Genomic DNA, 5553 nt, shown 5'->3' with positions numbered 1-5553 from the left:
GCTGCTTTCTAAGTGTCTTCTTTATTTGGGAGGGGCTGGGCGGGGGTGAGGCAGGGGGGGATGCCTGTGTTGCATGAAGGGGGAGGGGAATCCCCTACCGAGATGTGGTCCTCCTGGCCAAAGCACCCTGGAATCCCTCTCTCCCCCACCCAAGTGGCAAAGGTTTTGCAAATGTCCCCAGGCGGAGAAAATCTTGCTTAGACCGTCTGCAGCCCTCGATGCAATCCCAGTCATTGGGGGGTTGATGTCTCTCGTGGGGATAAAGACTCAGTGGGGCTTTTGGGAAGGTGGGGGCCTTTTAGGTCGGTTGGGGGGCTCCTCTCGCATACCACAAAGCTCACTTGGATTTTGTGCCCTATGGGAGCCTTGGCAAGACCAACCTGTCTTGAGTGCCAGCCACATCTCCCCCAGTAATCCAGGGGCCCAAATGCAGAGGGGTTTTGCCCACTCCCGGGAAAGGGGCTCCCCGTGTCCCCAAAGGGATCCAGCCAAGTCTGCTTGGCCCTAAAAAAAAAAAAAATCAGATCCAGAGAATATTTAGGGGAAGGAAGGAAGCCTTTTAGTCAAAGATTTGATCGGGCAAGGGATCAGATTTCAGAGGGAGGCTTTCGTGTTGTGGAACAGAAGGTGATAATGAAACACTTTCGTTAAGAAGAGAAATAAAATGGATATTGTGGCTAAACAGCTGAATTCCTGGAGGACTGAACAAAGGTATTCAATATTTTACCATTGATTTGATTCTTGCCGGTTGCAGCGTTTTCCTTTGTTTTTGTTTTTTTGTTTTTTTTCCTTGGGAGTGTTCGCCGCTCGAAGCTTATTCATTAGTTAGGTTTTTTGGGGGGGTTTTAAGGTTTTTTTTTTTTTTTTTACTAACATTAGAAACATTTTCTATTTATCAATAACTAGAGGGGGAAAAAGAGCAATGATAGGAAGGCATTTGGGATAGGCCTGCCAGCTAGAGATTTTGCAATTTTATTTGATTTTTAGCCTAAAACAATCAAAAGAGACGTTTTTAAAACACGGATTTAATTAGCTTAGCCGTTTCTTCCTAAAGTAGACACCCCCCCCCATTTCTGCAAATGGTGCTTCTCTATTTTAGCTCCAGGTTACCTGATAATACCTATTTGTTTGGGGGGGGGGGTTTAAGATATAAAAATGAGTCTCTTTTCTCTGTCTCTTTCTCTGTGTTTCTCTTTCTGCCTCTGTGTGCCTGTCTGTCTCTCTCTCTTTCTGTCTTTCTTTCTCTCTCTTTCTCTGTCTCTCCTTTCTCTTTCTCTCTCTCTCTCTGTCTCTCTCTCTTTCTCTCTCTCTTTTTCTGTCTTTCTGTCTCTCTCTCTCTCTTTCTCTCTCCCCTCCCTCCCCCTCTCCCTGTCTAGGAGGCAGGCAATGCATAATGCAGGAGGGTGTTAGTCATGCATCATTTCTGACATGCAGTTTTTTAATGGGGATAAAACGGTTCATGGGAAGCTGCTTTTGGTGGGCTTGTTTTACAGCCCTGGTTTCCAGAGAGAGAAGCAGGAAATGAACAGTGCTGAATGGGCCACTTAAAACCTGGAAATCCCAGGAGATGAAACACCCCCTTCCCCTTTGTCTGGTCCTTCCCCTCACTTTACCAGTTGGGCTTCTCCTTGTCAGGGCTGCTGCTGGGGACGGCCGGACGGGACCCCTGGAAGGGAAGGCAGCCTCCTCACCCTCTCTGGAAGGGGAGACCCTCCCTCCCTGGTGGAGGACGGTTGGGGAGGCAAGAAATTAACCGGGCGGCTGCGACAACGTTGTGCGGATAATCTGTATTGGCAATTACAGTAATTAGATCAGGTAGCTAATTGCCACCTCCGCGGGCCTCGTTTTGTCTCGGCAGAGGGGAGGGGAAGAGACGAGACAGGCCCTGGGAGCAGAGGGAAGATGATGTGGCCCAGGGGTCGGATTCCACCAGTTCGTACCCATTCTCTACAACCGGTTGTTAACATTCTAAGCAGTTCGGAGAACCGGTTGTTAGAAGAAATTACAGGGCTAATCCTGTAAGGAAGGCAGGAAGGAAACATTCTGGTGTTGCTTACAGAAACTGCCTCTCCGTTAACTCTTATTACATTCTTGGCAGGACTAGACTTCCTATTTCAGGAACGTCTCTGGAGCCACTTGGGAAAGGAGCCCACGTCAAGGGCCCATCCAAAGGTTGGCGAGCCCAATTTTCACTCCCCAATTCCCCCCCCCCTTTCGCTAGATTTGGCCAACTGGGCAATTTTGCAAGAGCATCGCTCTTTAAAGAGCACCCCCGGTTTGCTGATTTGTGGCCCAGGAATGCAAATCTAGACATGGTCCTGTTGTGGGCTGGCATCTGAAATGGCTGTGGGTGAGCAAGAATCGGCTATGGTTGCGGGGCATGCCAGCTTGTCCTCCCAGAGTGGGCGGTGCAGCCCCGGTTTTTAAAAGGGGGAACGATTTAAACAACGCCCTACTTTAGCATCGCTTGTGTAGAACTATAGCAATCATGGTTCTGCTTTAGCCCCTCCACCCCCAGGCCCCATCTTTACAGTGGCTTGACCGAGGGGAGTAAAGGAAGAAAGCAGAGGGGGTGAAGGTTGGAGGCCAGGCTTGCAGCCAGTACACTAAAGGGCCCAGCCCTCCTGGTTCCCCTCCGGGGCAGCTGCTCTTTGGGACAGAAACAAAAGCCTTCCTCCTTCCCTCTGACTGCACAGCTCCTGCCCCGGTTTCTTTGCCCTTCTGGAAGGGGATCTGCAGCCTTGGAAGAGGCCTGTTGAAAGACCAGGAGGAAGAATTAGCACCTGCGCCTCATTAGCGGCACAGTAATTAGCCTCCCTTGAAGGGTGCCAGAAAGAAAGCCGCCAAGATGTCCGGAAACCAGAAGGCAGGGCAGGAACCCAGTGGTACCATATGCCCAAGGTCTGAGCATCGCTGGCAAAGGCCATCTGGGGCTGGACGTAGATTGGGGGGGGTCTGCCTGTGCTGGCTGGCAAAGAGAGGGTCCCTCAGAAACGACGACCCGGCTGTCCGGCTGGAGGAGATGCCAAGACTGGGATGGCCAGCCTCGCTGCCATGAGCTGGAGGGCGGTTGGCATCCTTTAGGCCAGGTATGCCAAAGCCTCAAGCTTTGGAAGTGGTGCAGGATTCTTCCCCTACCTTGGCAAATGCTTTTTAGTGTGTACAAGTTATTTCACGGTGTATTGGTGCGTGTGTGTGAGAGATGCACCAACACCTCGTCATAATCGCTACCTTCTAGTTTGCTTCTTTCCCCTTGGTAAGTTGTCGCCAAAATAAAAGATTTGGAAGACCTGAGCGAGCGAATAAGGGCTCTGTAACCCAGGGGGCACAATTGCATGTAAATGTGTCTGGGTGTTTTTGAGAAACAAAATGAGAAAAGCTGTGATTGATGGGAGACATGCTGAAGAGGGGAACAGAAATGAAAGCCGCATATACTTCTGTCCAAGAAAAAGAAAAACGTGAAAAGGTTTAAGACACAAACGCCGAGACTGTTGAAAAATGCCAGGAGTGTTGGAGTAGAAACGTTAAAAGCAAGTGGTGTTGTGCCTGCAGGGCAGCCCTGCATTTTATTTAAGGTGTTGTGAAAAACTGTGGATTGGAAGACTGCTCTTTATTGTTTCCTGTGTGGTGAAGTGAGCAAGAACACCTACAGGCCCATTAATTCGCTAAAGTGTGCCTGGAAACATGCAGGGCTGACAAGGGAAGCGAGAATTTCGAACGTTTAGAAGGCCAGGCAGCTTTGCGCCAAGCAGAGTGGATGTGGGCTGCTCTGTCCGTCATTAAGAAGGGCAAAAATGTGACCCTCTCTTGTACCTTTGTGGGCTGCAAAAAGAAAAAAGAAAAAGAAAAAAAAAGGAAGGTTAAATTAAATAAGCTTGAATTTTGGCACGTTTCCCGCAAGGACAAGAGTTGAAGGTTAGTTGCTGAACGCGAGAGAGCTCCGGGCAAAAAAAGAGGGAAGCTTAAGAGATCATTTGAGTGTGGAGCAGAGAGAAGGACGTGTGTGAGGTTCTGTTGGCTGCTAAATTTAGAAATAAATACCTAAAGAATGCTTATGGCTGGCTGGCAGGGCTCTGGCGTGCATTTATATGCAGATGTTGCCGCTGCTCGGCTGAAAAAAAAAACACCGGAGTGATTTTCAGCCAATGTTAGCTTGTGCGAAGCAGCAGCGAGGGGTCTGGGCCTGAAAATTGATGTATCTGAGACTGAGGTAATTGGCTTTTGACAGGGAAAATGGAGTGAAGGATTGCAGTTTATACCTAAGTGGCAAGAAGCCAGGACGAGCAGGTGGATGAGGTGCCTTCGTAACATGGTTATCGAAGGGGTGGAAAGAGAAGGGGGAGATTTTAAGGTGCACCAGGAAGTGGAGGGTGGCTGGTCCCCACCCAGGGATTATTTCTTGGAAAAACCAAAAGAGGAGATCAGGTCAAGAAAGGATGCAGGCAGTTTTCGACTTACGACCACCATTGACTCCAAATTGCTAAGCAAGACAGTGGTGGAGTGCGTTTTGCCCCATTTTATGCCTATTCTTGACCCGGTTGTTAAGTGAATCCCTGCGCTGTTAAGCAAGTTAACACAGTTGTGAATCTGGTTCCCCCGTGGACTTTGCACGCCACACGGACAGCTGTTGAGAACTGCCTTCTGTGCAGGGGAAGGGAAGGAAACCCCGGTCGAATGAGACGCCCAGGTCGCTCCAAGGTGCGACGCTGGCCTGGCGTGAAAGAGCGAGAAGGAATTAAGGGGGGTTTGCAAGGAGCAGAGAGTAGGAAGAGGGTAACCAAAAAAAAACCCTAGGTTCTTACCTGGCACCTGGGCTCTCTCTCGCTCTCTCGGTCCCTCCTTCTGCAGAATTTGGGGTGCAGCTGACCCCTGGCAAACTTCAGCACTGCCCCCCCCAACCCACCTACACCCCACAAAGACGATTCACTTCTCAAGCAAACAGGCATCCTACACGGGAAAAAAAGCTTGAATAAAATAGCTAAATAAATCTTTAATATTTTTTCTAATTGCAAATGTACATAAATGGCACACACACATCATGGTTTGTTTTTTGTTTTTTTTTGCTCTGGACACAAACTACGTTCTCTGTACATTATTCGACAGCAAAACTGAAGGAAACGACTCAGCAAGTCCTCGGCTTCATATTATTATTATTATTATTCATTATTATTATTATTTTTATTAAACATACTTACAAAAGTTATTTTATTATTATTGTCATATATTTTTTTTGCTTGGTTTCTTTTAGAAGAGACTATAAAACACGGAGACTAGTTTGAACAGGGAGCAAGAGGGACCCAGGACGCTTGTAGGCGCCAGAGAGGTATATCTGAAGACACAGTGCTGCTGTCCAGGAAGGGAAAGGGAAAGGAGACCACATGGAGGTTTTTTTTGTTTTTTTTTACATAATGGATGCCGAACCACAGAGCAACCACAAGGGAGTCCCGTTTGGTTGAAAAATCACTGTCCTTCCCCAACAGCCACACCCAACTGCCCACCCACCTTGGGGGGCTTTGGTGAAACCTTCCCATCTTCCGGATAGGGGCACAATCT

Source organism: Notechis scutatus, chromosome 15, assembly GCF_049901735.1.
Source record: "Notechis scutatus isolate UNSWTSFEM ecotype Mainland chromosome 15, rNotScu1.2, whole genome shotgun sequence".
NCBI lineage: Eukaryota > Metazoa > Chordata > Lepidosauria > Squamata > Elapidae > Notechis > Notechis scutatus.
This window is presented reverse-complemented; position numbering follows the sequence as displayed.